The following is a 17,854-nucleotide window of genomic DNA, read 5'->3' as shown; positions in this document are numbered from 1 at the left end:
ATAGTGAGAAACAGCACAAATTGGGACTTAAAAACAGAAAATTCCTGAAGCAGGTTATTTTGTCAGTGTGAACAGTTGACAGCACAGACACAGTTTTATCTCCTGCTAGATGATGTGAAAGAGCCTGCGATTGTATTGCCCTCAAAGCATGCATCAGTAATCACAACATGATTTATTCGTTATTTCACCCTTTTCCATATATGCTCTCACTACTTATCAACTTGGGACTTTTACAAACCGAAATGCCTCTGTGCACTTCTTTTCTCTTATTGAGTTTTCATTCACACCAAATGCTGACATTTTTATAGATGCTTTTCAAACCATGAATTAAGCATTTCTAACACATTACCTTGGACAAGGAGCCAAGAGGGGAGATGTTCAGTTGTCATTTGTGTTTACTAATCTCGACTAGAAAAGCTCTACATAATTAGCCGATGGGCAAAAAATGCAAAAGAGCTAAAAATATCAAACTTTCCCCATTGTTTAGATGTGTTTATTTTTAGCTGCCACAGAGCATTACTCATCTCCTTTAATATTGTTCTAAATGCCCAGCGGAAGCCTCCACATCCTGCTTTGAGTTGTGCTTATTAATAGAATATTGTTAAATTGTGCATGATTTCCACAATTAAGAAGGTGAGACTTATTAATTTCACCCCAGAGCGAATAAGCACAATTTTTTATTTAAGAAATAACAAAAATGCTTCATGTGATGCCTCATATTGCTAATGAAGCCAGCACTGCAATTAAGGAGATAAGTAAAAGAGGCTTTTGATGAGGCTTGCATGTGTGACAGTGTCTGAGGGCCACGAGTGGGCACAAGCCATCTCTGAGAAGGCTATAGCCTTGAGGTGAGTAATCACCCACAAGGAGTTTCTATGAGAACGGCCCTCTTAAAGCCATTAATTAGATATCTTGTCTCGCTGCACTCACCCCGAGGTGGGCCACAAGAGCTGCAGCTTCCCCCTGACCCTCTGTCTGTCTCTCTGCCGCTGCTCCTTGCATCTCCTCCTCCCTCTTCAAGCCTTGCTCCGCTGGCTTCCCATCTCTCCCGCTCGCTCACTCCCTTCCCGCTTTGCTTGTTTACCCACGGCCCGTGTTCAGCTTAAGGCTCTTTGGGTTGCCCAAGACTTGGGTATATTCTCAGTGACAAGTCGTACGGCATAAACAGAGCAGTGAGCTCCAGTCTCACGCATCAGATACAAAAATAAAAAAAGTGTTGTTTATGATAACAAATTAATGTACTGAAGTCTATGAATGACACTTGACGTACAAGTATGAACTTATTATCATGCATTATACAATGGAAGAATAGAACCACAGTCTGAAATTGGTATAAGTATTATTGTTCATTGTTTATTGCTAATAAAACTATGTACAGGGGTGGACAAAATAATAATTTAGCAAATAAACTATGGCATCCCGCTTTTATACATGATTTTGTGTGGAGAGCGTAGAACATTAATTTCTAGCTGAACTGTTAGTAATGTATCTGTTAATAATTATATTCATATGCAACATTTGTGCTGCCCATATAACATTGGTTGCACCTTATTGGAAATACCCAAACTGTACATACCCAAATGTGTATTCTTAATGGCAACTTTAGTAAAGCTATTGGTCAATGTAAGGGAAGCCAAATTGCAAAGGCTTTGGAAAGATTAAGATAATGGTTGTGTAATACAAATAAAACACACAGAAAAGTGTGCAAACAAATACCCACACCCATCAAATCCTTTGACCTCCACACCATTACTGTTTGCTGTATTATGTGAATGTTGCACAACTTCATGAATAATTAATGATAAACACAGGACTAGTTCTAACCAGTGCATCCCAGACAATATTTATGTAACTGAAATGCATATTTAATTTCCATATACCACGTCAACGGGAGAAAAATCTTTTTGTGAGGTTTCCTTTACTAATCTTTTACTTTTTTTTTACTTTTACTTTTACTAACCCGTGTTTTTATTTACAAGGCTTTACTCTTCAAGGTGTCAAAAGTTTAACATCCTTAGATTAATTCCGAGCTATAAAAACGACACCACGGCTGCACGGTAGTGTAGATACCTCACAGCAAGAGGGATCCTTCTGTGTTGAGTTCACACGTTCTCCCCGTGGCAGCGTGGGTTCCCTCCGGGTTCTCTGGCTTCCTCCCATAGTCCAAAGACATGCAGCTCAGGTTAATTGGAGGCTCTTAAAGTGCCCTTAGGTGTGAATGTGAGCGTGAATGGTTGTCTGTCTCTATATGAGCCCAGAGATAAACTGTCGACCTGTCCAGGGTGAACCCTGCCTTCGCCCAATGTCAGCTGGGATCGGCTCCAGCGCCCATGAATAGGATAAGCGGTTTGGATATTGGAATGCAAAACATGACACCAGGTCACAGCCAAAGTTGAGAAAGTGCGGCCACCCGTAGAGTGTACCTTCCATATGGAATAAACGACGATGACATTTAAAGTAAGAGACACATTTCATCTGTATGAGTTCATTGTTTCTTGTGTGTGTGTGTGTGTGTGTGTGTGTGTGTGTGTGTGTGTGTGTGTGTGTGTGTGTGTGTGTGTGTGTGCGCGTGTGTCTAATCCTTTTTTGACTGCAATCTTGTATATATTTTAAGTAATTTGTTGTAAGGTCTTTTGCAAAAGAAGTCACCTGCTGAATACAAAGAGCCAAACTAAGCATTGCTGCATAATAACGATTCTTTGACAGTAATTATCATAAAAGCTGGAATGCAAAACAGTATACAAGTGCATAAAATGCTGAATTAGGATTTAGACTAGCTGTCTGAATGTAAAACTCTTAAACGACACTTTTTAGTCACGCCTTGTGGGGTAAACAATCTTCTGGTGCCCATCATATGCCCATTTGGATTACAATTTTTTTTAGACCTCAGGGAAATCAAACATCTGGTCTGCATTTTTTTTTTTTTTGTCAGATTGAAATCAGCCCTCTTGTTGTGTTCACAGACTATAATCTTCTGTCTCTGTGAAAAGATTATAAAGGCTTAGTATGCATTGAGATTATTTGTATCAAATTGATGAAACACTGTGTGTGCTTAAGTCGGTTGGCTATGACTCACTTAGTGACATGTTTTATGCTTATGCTGAACTCTCCTGCTCTACATCTAGTGATTATGAATACAGTACTCACAAACATGTTGATTTCCTGGGAGGTGCATAATATGGCATTAACAAAATCAGTTGTGGTCTCTTTGTGTCTGTTGACCGATGGTAGCTGTATCACTGCAGCATCACTGTTGCACTGTAGATATATACTTTCAATTGAGAGGTTCTTTTATTGGATTTTATGACATTCTCAAACATGCTGGTTGAATGAGAACGCGAAGAAGGAGTTAAAAGAAAAGTATATTGCACATATCAAAATGGGTAGAGGTGAGTTTCACGTTTGTACACATTTTGGTCTGATGACATGTGGACCTGACTGTATATGTTTGCCGTGAGGGAGTGACTATGTTTATGTCTGCGTCTAAAATTCAAAAGCCTGAGTGCTGCCTGTAGCATTACTTTGCACATTGAGGGTATGAGAGCAGTTACAGCTCAGCTCACTCCGTGAGAGGAATACATCATTGTTGGACAGATAGATTGACTAAAAAAATATCTGACAAAAGCCTTCCTCAAAATATAAGTTATGCCACTTTCACCTCTCAAGACATGCAAAGGGAAGGAATGGCATGTATTCTAAAAAAATGTTTTTTCAAAGTACAGTTTGTATGACATTTGGATGAAAATAATGATATTGTTGAATTTAAATGAACCAATCCAATCTTATGCATAGGCGTTAGAGGACAAACAGTCAAAACACACGACACAAGGCACAAATGTATACATATGTATCTTTCATTGTAAAGTGGAGCATGTAATGGTTCACCACCATCAAATCTGTATCCTGTAACATTCTTAATTTAAAAGATGTGAGCAAAGCAAAATGTCATTATGTTGTATTTAACTATAACTATCAAATGTTGTATCTGGCACAATATTTGGCAAAGATCAGGAGATGAAAAGTTATGAAAGTGGAAAAAAATAAATTATTTCCCATTCAATGACGGGATCTTTAGGACTGATTGTTAAATCCCTGCACTATTTTTGATTAAGTGTGGACTGGAAAAAAATTCTTTGTTTGCAAATTTGCAAATTCCTGGAGGGACTGTTTCAATTTCAACACCAGCCTGGAGAGTACTCTTGTCCTATTTATGGCCTAGCTCACTGCCGTTCTGAGTTGTGCCTCAGACTGTTTCTTGTGCAGCAAGCCAAGGCACTTGTTAGGTTAAACTATCTGACAGCTCCAGTTTCACTGACAACACATATCCTCTGGCTGATTTTCACATACTTAGTGGCGGGAATCTTCACATGCTCCATTTATGTTGAATCATACATGATTTACACTTGGGTATGTGGCGCCCCCCATGGCTAAGCAGGAAGTGAAGTGGATAGAGGTTGCTGAGAGAAGTGGTAGAGATGAAAAAAAAAAAGACGTAGGTGGTCGAAAATGAAATATGGAAACTATATATCTTAATGGTATCTGCATGTGCTTTGTGTGTGTGTGTGTGTGTGTGTGTGTGTGTGTCGTGTGTGTGTGTGTGTGTGTGTTGTGTGTGTGTGTGTGTGTGTGTTGTGTGTGGTGTGTGTGTGTGCGTGTGTTCAACCTAAAGAATAACAGAGTGCCTGGCAATCAACAATCATCTGGAGCTCCAATACTGCATGAACACTCTAAAATATGAGGCCCTGTGTTGTCCGATGCAAGTTAACTGTATCTTATTGTTTTCCCTCTATGTCATGCTGTTGTGTTTGTGTAGGTTCATGGTTCAAACAAGAGTGGAGCCACAGGTGAAAATAAACTATGGGGCAGCATGACCACACACTAAAAGATTAACAGCAGAAGACTCAAATTCTGGCCCCATTTTACAAATCCTCGCATGCAAATTAGGTCATTGTCAGTTCAGTATTCTCCGAGGATATAGCAATGCACTTGAAAAACAGCATCAGGTGGAGGGAATAAAAAAAAGGAGTTGTTACTATGCTTAACGTGAGATAAGGAAAACTGCAGGCAAAGAAAAAAAAATGGTAAAAGCTACTTTGGTTTCGAAAAGCACACACACATCCCCCACAATTTGCACACAGACGTAACATTAAATTAAAACTAGACCCCAGGTGAAGCAGTTATGGCTCTACAAAGTGTAGCTAATTGGACCAATAAGTGCAGTTTTTTTATGCCAGAAGACAGTGCCAAATTGTATCATGGCTGGAGGGCCTGCAACATGGTTCACTAGGGTGGGGGGGAAGGGGCACTATAATTGCGCAATATAATATAAGGAATATAAACATTAATATTCTCTTTTTTGGCCTGAGTAATGTGCAGCATGGACGTAGTCGCTGCAGTATTCCTACACTTAAAGCTATGACAGATGAAGCAAGAGAGACGCTACCTTTTTGAACGATGTTTCTTCCCAGCTCAGTCTGGGAAGAAACTGTCTTGTTGTTTATCATAAAGTATCTTCAGATCTATTGGAGAAACTTCAACAACAAACTGGAATTGCAATAGTTTTTTATAGAGATCTACCTACTATGCCACATTGATCTTTATATGGGCTATGTTATATGAAAGTAAAAAGTATATAGGTTGTTGATAGTCATGTTGTCTTTGAAATAAAACATTTCTGTTAGTTGCCATTTGTATCAATATGTTAAGTTCTGTTTTATAATAATAATAATAGGTCTCTGGAGGTTTTTGAAATTGGTGAGAGGCTTCTAAGCAGGCAACCATACTGTGTAAAATGTTTTTGATTTATAAATAACTTCTTTGAAGCACGATAATGAATTGTGTAAGAGTATGAGACTGTAAATGTGTATTCAAGTATATGGGTGTTTGAGTGTGATTGTGTGGGAGGGCCCTCTGGAGCAACAAAGCTGCAACAATCAAACAAGAAGGTCGTGGTAGAGTTGGTAAACTACTGCACACTAGTGAAAGTTGTGTCCCTAGATCTGTTTAAAACAAGGGTATTTTATGTCTGTTAAATGATACATCTGTATCAATACATCAACCATGACCAAGTTAATTATCCAGGAAGAAAATCAAGTTGACAAATTCAAAAGCATCCTAATTAATTGACAGCACACATTAAAGCCAATTTGTGTTCAAGTTATGTTCTAAATGAACTCGTAAAGAGAGGCCTGATACAACAGAAAATAACATATTATAATGCCCACCCTTAGATACAAATGCAATGCTTTTTTTTGGTCTTTAAATAGCGAAATAAAGCCAACAAAATCAATAATGCATTATAAAAGAACAGGCAATAACTGTGTGTATAGAGTACTTGCTTTAACAGAAGAACAATCTATATATTTAAAAGGTCACTGAGCTATAAAGCCTGTGCAACAGCACGGCCCCCACTCATTCTTCCCTGACACTATAGTCACCCATATTTTCCTGGTATTTCAGGGAATTATCACCCAGAAGCCATGAAAAAACATTTCAGACCTTTTCTCCATCCAAGTAATCACTTTATTAGTGACACAAAGATGAGTTTGTGCTGTTATATGGATCCACGGGGTGCAATGAAATTTGACTTTGCTGCAGAGTAACAATATAATAAAAATGAGACGGAGGCAAAGAATCAATATGATACAAGCACCATCTGTTTGTCGCTTTCTCGACGAACATAATGAAGTCACGGGATAAGTTTAAATTGATAAGTAATCAAAAATAAGAATACAAAAATCTTTATTCACACCTTTTAACTAAATAGACCGAATCATTTAGAGATAATGTGAAATACATTTTAAAAGAGTTTTGATATGTGCATTGAATTATGCAGTGCTTTCCAGGACATTGTATGACTGGTCAACATAAGTGGTTACGGTTCGATTAAAATGCAAAACAGCTCATAAGAAGTCTTCAGCCTGCACAACCATTTATTTTACATTTTCAGAATATCTAAAAAATGGGTCTACAATTTTTCAGCAAGATTGTTTCATGATTATAGTCATAGGTGTAGTGCCACATTCCTACTCATGCATAGTGCCTTCTTTGCTCTGCCTTTCTCAGTGGTTATCTATTTATCCATACATTTCATCTCGCATCCAAGCTCACGTGTCATCCTCCCCTAGTAATAATGTCTTGCACCCACGTTTCTCTTACTTGCTCTTCTCTCATTTATGCATCACTACACTTCCCTCAGTGGGTTACACGGAACTGGACCAGTGATGTTGTGGGTTAGAGAGAGAGAGAGACAGAGACAGATATTAGCTATGTTTAGACATCGGGATTCCATCATAAATCACATTGGTACTAAAATAAACGCATCATTTTTCTTTTGCATTGTTGCAAGAATCATTTCAAACCATTTGCATAAATTCAGTGTCTCCCTTGTTTTGGACTTGACTAAATGAAAGCTTAAAAGATAGTGGACATATAGTAGTGCAATCTTTATGGATTTTAGAAGGTTCTCAAGACTTGTATACAACATCAGAAGTCGACAGTAGAACAGAAACTCAATAGAGACATCTGACGTGACGCCACAAAGGGCAGTCGGCTGTTTCCCATGAGAAGGGGCATTGCTTTGTAATGGAGCACCAGTACATTTCCCAAAGCTGCTTCATCACAGAGAGGAGAGAAGCGAGTGAGGGTAAGGGGATGTGACTGAACAGACAGAAAGAGAGATAAGTCTAAGTAAGATAGGAACGAGAGGAAGAATGGATGCAAAAAACCTGATATGTGCCAGACTGCATGCAGATTTCTGTGCTTCTCTGCAAATGAGCTTTTCAAGACCCGGGTCAGAAATTCTACCTGGAAAGTCCACAAATGCAAGAAGTTGATTAAACTGCAGTGCTGTACAATGTGTCTTTTCCTTGTAGGAGTGGTGCTGGGCATTAAAGAAACAGGGAATGAAACAAAAAAACACAAACAGTGAGGATGCAACGCTGCCATTTTATACTTTACTTTAATTTACCATCCAACTAAATCATACATTTTAGAATTCTAATTGTATATCAAAAGAGGGCACAGTAGAGTACCGTGTTGACAGCCTGTTTGAGATGTAGCCAAACTAGCCATTTGATTTTAATGATACCATTTTGCAATTGTACCAACTTGATAGTATGATGAACAATTTAAATACACTATTACTTTAGTATATTTTTTACTTCATCAAACCAGGCAATTTTTTTTCTAAATCAGTAATGTGTGCAAAATGAATTCAGTATTAAGGTGTCCCTGACAGAGCAGGAAAGATTATTATTACTTATTTGATGAGCATACCAAGGTTGAGAAGCAATGAGTTGAATTGTGGGACACCTTCACTGGGAAATGAAGCTGTTAGCTAGAGCAATACTTTCAGTTCAATCACAAACACAATTTCAAATCATTTCCTTTTTTAAACATTGTTCAAAAGTGAAATAGATAACTCATCGGTCTCCTTTGCAAACTAGATTATTGTGGCTAACGTGCAGAAGTATGAAGTTAATGAGTAGTGGAACAATAAAGACACTGCTCCCAATTGTCTCTTACACTTTAGTAAAGTAAAGATTGTATGGATTCAACATTGTTTAATTTTATTTAATGCAGACTCTAAGCACTTCCCCCTTAATTAAGATAAAACAGTATCAAAAAGATGTTCTTTGGAATGTGGATAACATGGCTGACAGGTTGGCATTAAGGGTTTAACTACAAACACAAAGGTGGTGGATGTGTAGCCTGGCAGGCGGATAATGACGATTACTGGCAGTAATAATGGGGATAGCATCCCAGTTGAATAGTGTGTTATTGGGATAGATTGCATTACTGCTCACTGCTACATGATACTCTCCATGACAAACACATATTCCCTCAAAAATAGTTAACAAACAACTTACAAGTCTACGCCTATTTATGTTGAATCAGTATCTGTTCTGCAATGACAACAGATCTGACAAAAATGCCTGATTAATGTAAAAACATCATGAGGAATCAGTATACATAAGCTAACGTTGTGCACATGTACTCACATCAAAGGCACAAAGGTCACACATACACAGGGAAAGTGTGGTCTGCATGCTTGATTTCCCAAAGCATTTAGCCTCCTGCATCCATAACCCTAACATATGTTGCGGTTAATACAGTTAGAGCACAGGTCTTTGCTTTCGTGTCTGCTCACTTAATGATATTAGGGTTGATTCTATAGTTTGATCCAGCTATCAATGTCAATCATGTTAGTGGTGCTCAACACAGCAAGCCCTTGAAGGAGGTTGAAGGGAGGGGGAAAACACAAGAAGGGCAGGCAGCGTTCTAATGCAATATAGATGCCAGACCTGAGAGCTTTTTATTACATTAATATGGTTCTGGATAATTCCATCTCAGCTCCTAACATGAATTAGCCTAAAAACCCAATTGAAGTCTCATTTATCTGATCACCTCAATCGAAGATGGTGACATGAGGGCGTTTAGATAGCCAAGTGATAGTTGCTTCCTTTCCGCCTACAGAGGATTATGTTTCTTTTCATGCCACAGCTAAGCACAATGAAGAGTGAGGCAGGCAGCATTCTATGGGTGAAAGTATACACAATCGGTAAGCACAGAGGCTAAACATGAGCCATATCGTGTTGTTTTCAGATGGACGAGGAGGTGCTGAAAAACATAATTTCAAAGACTTTAGGGGTGAATACAATTTTTAGTACAGTGTGAGCATCTAAACAATCGTTGATGTAAATTGGACCTCGTGATTGAGTCCAAAGGACATTTGGGTTTTTTCTTACATATCTTGCTAATCATAGTTTTGGGATTTTAAATTTGGTGGGATTTTGACACTGCAACATTGTGCATGATTCTATTTCTCTGATTGGTCCACGCTCAAATGTACCCAATACAGATGGTAAGGGAGTGAAAGGATAGATGCTTTGACCCTCAGAAATACAGAGCAGCACCATTAAAACCAGTTCCTGTCATGTTAGCTCAAAACAGGAAGCTGAGGCTGCTGTGCATACAACATGATCTAAAAGGAATGATACCCATTTAGGGGTAACCAGATGTCCCGATTAGATTTAGGCCAATATTTCATAACCACTTGTTAAAGCCACTTCGCAAATATAGTAATATTATTATAAGACTGAAACTATTATTGTTTTGAGTAAAAAAAAAAATATTAAGAGGGTCCTTTGTGGACTTGTTTCCAACATATTTAAGCCATAAACATAGATTTGAACATTGTTTCTCTTTCCCTCCGTCCTTGTCATTCTGTTTAACTTTCTATTTCTTCTTCCCCTTAATGCCGGCTTTTTAAAAAGAGCAGAATGAATAGCAGAATAACTACTTTTTGGACAACATTACATGAACTAAGTATTATAGAGTGACTCTATAATACTTAGTTCATCCTTGCAAGTCATCCAGTTTACTGCCGTCACCTGTGATATTATTGCTTTTCTTCTTTCCTTCCATAATGACTATTTTAACAGAAAAAAAAGATATAGTTTAGACACCAAAATGTATTATACATTTATTCAACGTCCCCATACTGTTTCATCTTATGCTATTGTAACAATGATTCCCCCCCCTATCATCAGTGTAACAAATCAAGCTTTTGTGGCCGGCGATTCCAAACTTCTGAACTGCAGCACGCATCGAGCCCTGAAACGAAATGCCTCCAGCCACAGCTATTAGCGGATCACACCAGCTGCGATGCCAAATCGGGCCAAGGGTGTAAATTGGGGGGACCGATGGCCCCTTTGCCCCCCTGCTTGTACCATAATTATCTTCAAACTTGGCCTTCCGTTTGATCTCAGCTACACAACTGTAGGGTTCACTATCACAGTCACAAAATATGTCCACAGCCAGACACTGAAAACTGCTACAGTGGTAGTTACCACTACAGTAAGTGTCGACAGGACCACATTTAATTAACTGGGATGACACACACACACCACACACACACACACTCACACACACACACACAAACAGACTCAAAAGGTGAAAACAATACCAGCGCTGAGTGTTTCATGGTTGAAGAGTTACAATTATTTTGTCCAAAGGCATTGAAAGAACGTTCAAAAGAAGGCAATCCTACAAAAATGAAGAGCACCATAAATGAATGGGAGTGGGACTGTGAAATTATAGTATAAGAAAAGAGATCATTTATACACCTTATGTGAATGCTTCACAGCAGGGAGCCTCTTGTAGCTTTGCTCCATTCACAGGTTGCCTTGATCAGGAGAGGACATCCACTGCAGGTCAGTTGCTTAAGTTTTCTCCTACTTGCTCTCAGACTGAATGGTAGGAATAAAGGAGTCCGTTGAGTCTCCTGAATGGACTTACAGTTTTTACCTGGGACTTCTGGTCAATCTCCTTCAGGAGCTATGTCTTTGAGCCAGCCTTCAATGGTTGAGAAAGCCACGTTGTTAAAAGTGAGTGGTTTGTGCACAGTGGATTGCAGCTTGTCGTGTGGCGCATTAGGTGTTGACAGATGGGAGGGAGGGCATGGGACGCTGTGGGGAACAAATGATTTACTGCCTGGCCTGGGACACTTAACGGGGTGTAAGTGCTGAGTCTGGAGGGACCATGATGTGAGGACAATTGGAAAAAATAGAGAGGAATAAACAAAGGGAATCACTAAAAAGAGAGAGGAGTTACTGCAAATTGGCTCACTAATCATTAAATGAAGATGTTGATCAACTCTGGCATTAAAACCAGTACCAAATTACTATCATGTGGCAACATTTACATGGTTGTGACAAAGAAATAATATGCTTCTCTTCAAATAATAAGGGAACCTTGCGGATCTACTAGTGAGGATAAGAAATTGAGGGGAACACACAAATTATTGATGGGAATTTTGTTTAATGTTATTTGTATTTAATCAACACCCATGTAACCAACTACCTGACTGCAATCTTGAAAAAGGATAAGCAAGGAAGCATGGGAAAGAGAAAAAGATTCAGCAACAAGCAATAAAGAGAAAGGGAGAGCATAGAGACACAGCAGGTAACAAAGTACACTCGGGTACTGGGAGGCCAGCGTTACAAGGTTAGCGTATTGGTGGTGGATACTCACTGCACTACTGTGCGCTGTATACTGCTTATTGGTTAAACCCTAAGCCCTGCTGTGCCATCTTTTAATAATTACCTTTTAAAAATTATTTTATTAACTTAATTTATCTCCAGCATTGAGATCATTATTATTGTTAATTATTGCCATAAGTTTGAGCTACGGTGTGGGGCAGATCTTTAAACTTCAGATGACAGAAAAGTGAAAAAGATACTGAATCCGTCTTTTAAATCCTTCTTTTACGTTGTGTGTTAGCTCACCTCACCACTCGAAAAAAATAAAATAATAATAGACATCTGAATTTCTTTAACAACCTTGATTAGAATGATCTGTCTCTGCAATCACACTAGACACATTATTATGCTAGTAATTCAGCATTACGGCTATTCTAATGATGCACTCTCTCAAGGCTAAAATGATAGCACTAAGCTAATGTTGGGCTATTGTGTGTGTTTGTACTACAGTTATTGTAGATAAACAATATTTCGATGAAACTTATCACTTGACAATGACACACGCAGTAGTCTAGATCCAAACATAGAAGCCATGGACTGAAATTGTGACCTACAGTAATACCTGGTCCCCTGTGACAGAGCCAATCAGTGTCATCCTTGTTGACGGCCCCCACACAGCCAATTAGCCTAAGAAAACCCTGTCAAGGTAAATTCAGCCTCCTTGCATCTGTTACATCTGTGCCCTTCAGCCAGCTTAGGATGATGGACAGTAGAGCACATCAGCGGAGCTAGGGGACGGAAGAAGTATTGATCAGGTCTATTTTGTTCATCTTTGTTCTTCAAACTTTAGCGACACTGAGATAATGTCGCACTGTAAACACAAGAATGATTAAAAAACGTAGCAGGCTTGTTATGCGTTTTGTGGTGGTACCTTGTCAGGTTTTGTTAGCTACAAATGCATTGTGAGGAGGTTTCTAGACAACGAGGAGAGACAGTGTGGGCAGCTGCTGACTGTGTGTGCTTTATTTTGCCAGACCGACGCTTCCCATCTGAGACCATCTCGTCTCAGATGGGAATCTGAGTTTTACACGACCACAGGCCCTCATTCATTAATTCTGCAAACAGGCAGATTTTATCGCGACTCGTGCCTAAACAAAAAAATTAAGAAAAGCTTTTTAGGGGTTCATTAATATTTTGTCTTCTCCAAAACTTTCTTTTGCATCCACTAGCACCGTAGAGGGTATCTTGATGCAATTCAACAGTGAACACAGACGGTCACAGGAGACGGAAAACGGTCACAGCAGCTGGATTATCTGTTTTGAGTAAATAAAGAAGAAAGAAAACGGTATAAAATACAACACGTGTCCAACGGTTGTTAGAGGGGATTTCACGTTTTTCTTTAATATATTAGGTGTATAATGGCCTTTAGCCCAGGGACTCTCTATTGATCACTACCCACACCTTCCCTTCCTTGCGCCTGCCAATGCTCAAATTTCAGTAGCTTTGGCTGCCCTCACTATCTCTCTTTAAATCGTTGTCCTAACTCAAGTACTCTCATTTCCCAATAAAGAAAATTGCAGGTTAAGAAGATACGATCTGATGTCGGCAACACAAGAAAAGACACAAAGCTGAAACATTTGACAGTGTGTGATCAGTCACTCACTTGTTGATCGAGCATTCTCGGTGGCAACTCCCAGAGGAGCTGTGTGTGCAAGAAGGCCATCAGTCTCTCCTCGATGATCATCCTACCTCGCAACCCCATGTTTAGTTTTTATGTGCCACATCCAGCTAACAGTGAGATTAGTGCACTCGCTATCACGCTCCCTAAATCCTTCTCTCTGCTGCTCACAGGCCCGCTGAATTGCCCTCACCTGCCGTGGTTTCTGGCTGTGGCTATATTCTGCCTAGGCTCACTTGACCCAAGCTGGTAATGCATTACTCCCCAGATCAATTGATAGATTGGCCCTGTCGGAGCTGCCGTAACTAAATCAGCTGCTCCTGATGATTCAGCACCAGGCAGGGAGCCGGGCCTGCTGTCACCAATCACAGATCACCAGCAACAGAGACAGGTATGGACATTCTCTTGTCACTTGAACCTAATTTATTGCCAGCTACCACATTGATTAACCTTGTGCTGTGGTTCAAGCTTCCTATAAAAATTTGTGCGTGGGCAGGTTGAAGGGGTGTGTGTGTGTGTGTGTGTGTGTGTTTGTGTGGCTGAATGTAGAAGCAGGAGGAAACATAAAGACAAGGTAATGTGTACATTACTTCAGAAAACTTTGAACAAAAGGACTTTAGCTGTCCGGCCAGGAGCAACTTTGTCAGAGTGGCAACTGGTAACAATAAGCCTGTGTCTTGATGTTGTTGTATGTTTTTAAATGACTTTAACTAATACTTTGCATATTGAATGGAGAGATGTTTATATCCTCTGCAGCTGGAATCTACTTCATTGACGAATACTTCATTCATTATTCATAATCTCAGCAGTAGAGTTCAGACCTGATCCAGTCACTTGCCAGCTCAGTCTGTGGCTTATTCTTGTTACCGTTTCGTGTTACCAGTATGGAATGCATAATGTGCAAGTTTTAAGATTAGAATATGCACTTGTGAAACTCATCCTGAGTACAGGGACCTTTGATCAAACACGTTTTACTGGTTGATTTCCCTTCAGCAGTCAGTTGGAGGTAATGTCTCATATTTGACAAACTGTGCTGTAAATTGGCAGCACAAAGTCTGTTATATGGCAGTGCAGTAATGACATGATTCACAGATCTCCCGGTGACTGAACTCTACCAATTACCATTTGAGGTTGTTTTTTTGTAAATGGACTGCATTAACACTGTTGAAAGCAAATCATCAGCCAGGGACACGGCAATGCATATGAAATACATGTGACTAAAACTGACTGAGGAGATTTAAATGTCTCTTAGAAAATGGTATATATATATATGGTATATATGATTTATTAAATAATATACTTCATGAGCAGGCTTGGAAACGATAACTTCCATATTCTCTCTTGGTTGTTGATTCACCCTCATATGGGATGCTGAGCTGAGAAGTGGAAGCATTTTGTTTTTTGTGTCTCTGTGATTTACTCCCTCTTCTTTTCTAGGACAGCCAGGGGCTGTCAGCAATCTCCCCGCTGTAGCCTCCGAAACACAACTCATGGGCCTAATGAAGCAAGGCACAATTACTTTAGCAAAAAAAGCTGCTCTGCCTTGAGGTGTTCATAAACACACACACACATGATTTTGTTTTTTTCAAAGAATAAGTAAAAGGAGAAAATCTCGTGGTGTTTTCCTCTGAGCAAATGATGGCTGAGCTGTTTTTATGAATGAAAGAGCCCGTTTATGAACATCACAGAGCCTTTTTTATTTAGTTTCTTCTGTGCTTTTGCAGACTGATCCTACAAATCAACCACATAACTAGAAATGTTTCCTGCTGGGCTGCAACTGATGATATTAAATATATATATAAAAAAACTGTCATCATAACTACAAAGTCAGTTTCCCAAGAAAAGGAGAGACCAAATTAAATATCAAATTACTTTTAAAAGCAGAGCATTATGTCACCTTTTGTCTCGAAGTTGAAAACTGAGAACTGGCATTGTAACACAGCCGGATGGTAAACGTCAAAAACAACAATAAAAAATAAAAGCAACAACAAGCAGAGCATTGACAACAAGTGAAGGCAATTCCCCCAAACATTCACAGGCACACACAGACATGTTGATTGTAGAACTACTGCTGTTTCACCGTTAATATTCTATTACAACCAGAGAGGATCTGTAATCTAATCATTATCTAATAGCACCCGACTGTTTCTTGTCTACTTTATGAGCCGAGATGCCACAACAAATACACATAAATAGATTGAAGCTGATATAGTATAACATAGGGCATTTTGCCAGCAGGAGAACCAATACTGTCGAAATCAATAGATAGCTGGCTTGCTAATTGCTCGATAGCCACAAATGACACTTATACACACTGAATCAACCGTTTCAGCAGGAAATTCAAAGAATTATCATTACAATTTCATTTTCGTCATCAAACTAAACTCAAAATACATTAAATTATGAAGATTTTAATACTGTGGTTTAACTGAGGTAGTTTAGAACATTCACTAAAAAGAGCATCTTTGAGAGCTGCTTTCAGGATGGCCTAAATTTTCCCAGTGGTGAATGAGGTACTAAAGTGCTCCTTCCTTTAAGGAGAAGTCCTTCACACGCTGGCTCCGTCCTTGACACAGCAGCCACAGTTGGCCCACTTCAGATCACTAGTTCACATTTAAATCCTGCAAGTTATCATGTCGCCCATGTAATGGTTGGCAAAGCTCACACTAAACAGCTGAAAAGAAAGGACAGGGTAGCAGGTTCTTAAGAGAACATATTAAGATAAGTGTTCATCCTCCATTTACCACCAGCAGCATAGCAAAGATATTAACATCTCCCGAGCTTCTTCGTCCATAGATGGCTATATTACCTGAGGCTAAAATTACCGATGTGGACTCTGAGTCCCACTTTAGTAGAACACATGGGTACATTACAGTAATTTTGAACACAGCAATAACTCACCAACAGTCGAGGCCCATTAGATGTTATCTAAGAATTCAGGCTGGCCTAGTAAGTGCCTCACTGTGGATTATAGGCGCTGCCTTTTCAATGATCCAGGGCTCTGTTAAGCACTGTTGATTGCATCTCAATATTAACTTTACACTACCATTTCAATAAGAATGTATTGTAAAAAGAATAAATGTAATATATTGATTTAAATCTAAATAATTGTAATTAGTTTTAATTTGAGAAGATACATACACACACCTCCCTTACCAAATAAGATCATTGCCCAAAAATTTGACAGAGCCCAATACAAAATTATTCGGTGAGTCTGTTTTTTGGGATGTTGTTTGGTCTATTTCACAGTCGCAACATGTCACCATTTTGGCCGCACCTCACATGTCTCGCATCTCATGTCACTGCTAACTGAAAGGACATTTTATGCACATCCATAAGACAAATGCAACTACAAATACAGTATTAATGAGAGTAGCTTGCCAAGCTCTCATTCAATAAGCAATGCAATTTTCTTGATCTTTTGTGCCATTTGTTTTAGTAAAGAGAGCTGTCAAGGAACTTTACACATCTCCCACTCCAGCTTTCTTTCTTTTAATGAACACAGAGTGAGTAATTTACTTAAGAATAATAGTGTACATGTATGTTTGAACTAAGGTTATGCTGCATATGACCATTTTGTTGTTAATTGGCTGTCTTTAATCAGTTAATTGGAATAAAGTTACTCTACTTGCTTGGCCAAATTATGATTCATTAACTTCAATGAGTTGTTCATTTGCCATGAGTCCTTGAATATTCTCTTCTATATTTTGTAATGTTGATGTTTAGATTTTATTTTCCAGGTTCAGTCAAAATGCTTGTGCATCTGAATGTGCGTGTGTGTGTGTGTGTGTGTGTGTGTGTGTGTAGACAAGTGATATATGGATGTGTTAGCAGATATCATATGTTTAAGTATTCAGCCAACAGTTTTTTCTGCAGAAAAATGCAACAATAAGTCTTAACACAAGACGATAAAACATTTGAAACAGAACATTTCAGAAACCTTGGGGCTCCTGCTGAATGGCACAATCACAAAATCCAACACAAAGAACCAAGTTATGTGTGCAAAGTCAATGTATACAAGTGCATCTACTATTTTTACTTGTGTAGAAACAGCTCACAGTTCTATATGCACAAAAGGGTATCTTGAAGTGTATGATGATTAATCATTGTCTTGGCCAGACTCATAACCTTTAAACAGCTGTGCCAATCACGGTGGTGCATGAGGAAAATGGGATAACCGAGAGCCAAATGG

At 39.0% G+C, this 17,854-nt stretch overlaps 1 protein-coding gene across 4 annotated transcripts in view; it reads right to left on the bottom strand.

Annotated features, from left to right (window-relative positions):
- ctnna2 (catenin (cadherin-associated protein), alpha 2) overlaps window positions 1-17,854 on the bottom strand; it is a 239,359-nt gene that overhangs the window by 167,899 nt on the left and 53,606 nt on the right. The gene's annotated exons all lie outside the window — the stretch shown is intronic.

Source organism: Cyclopterus lumpus, chromosome 1 (genome assembly GCF_009769545.1).
Source record: "Cyclopterus lumpus isolate fCycLum1 chromosome 1, fCycLum1.pri, whole genome shotgun sequence".
Taxonomy (NCBI): Eukaryota; Metazoa; Chordata; class Actinopteri; order Perciformes; family Cyclopteridae; genus Cyclopterus; species Cyclopterus lumpus.
This window is presented reverse-complemented; position numbering and strand designations above follow the sequence as displayed.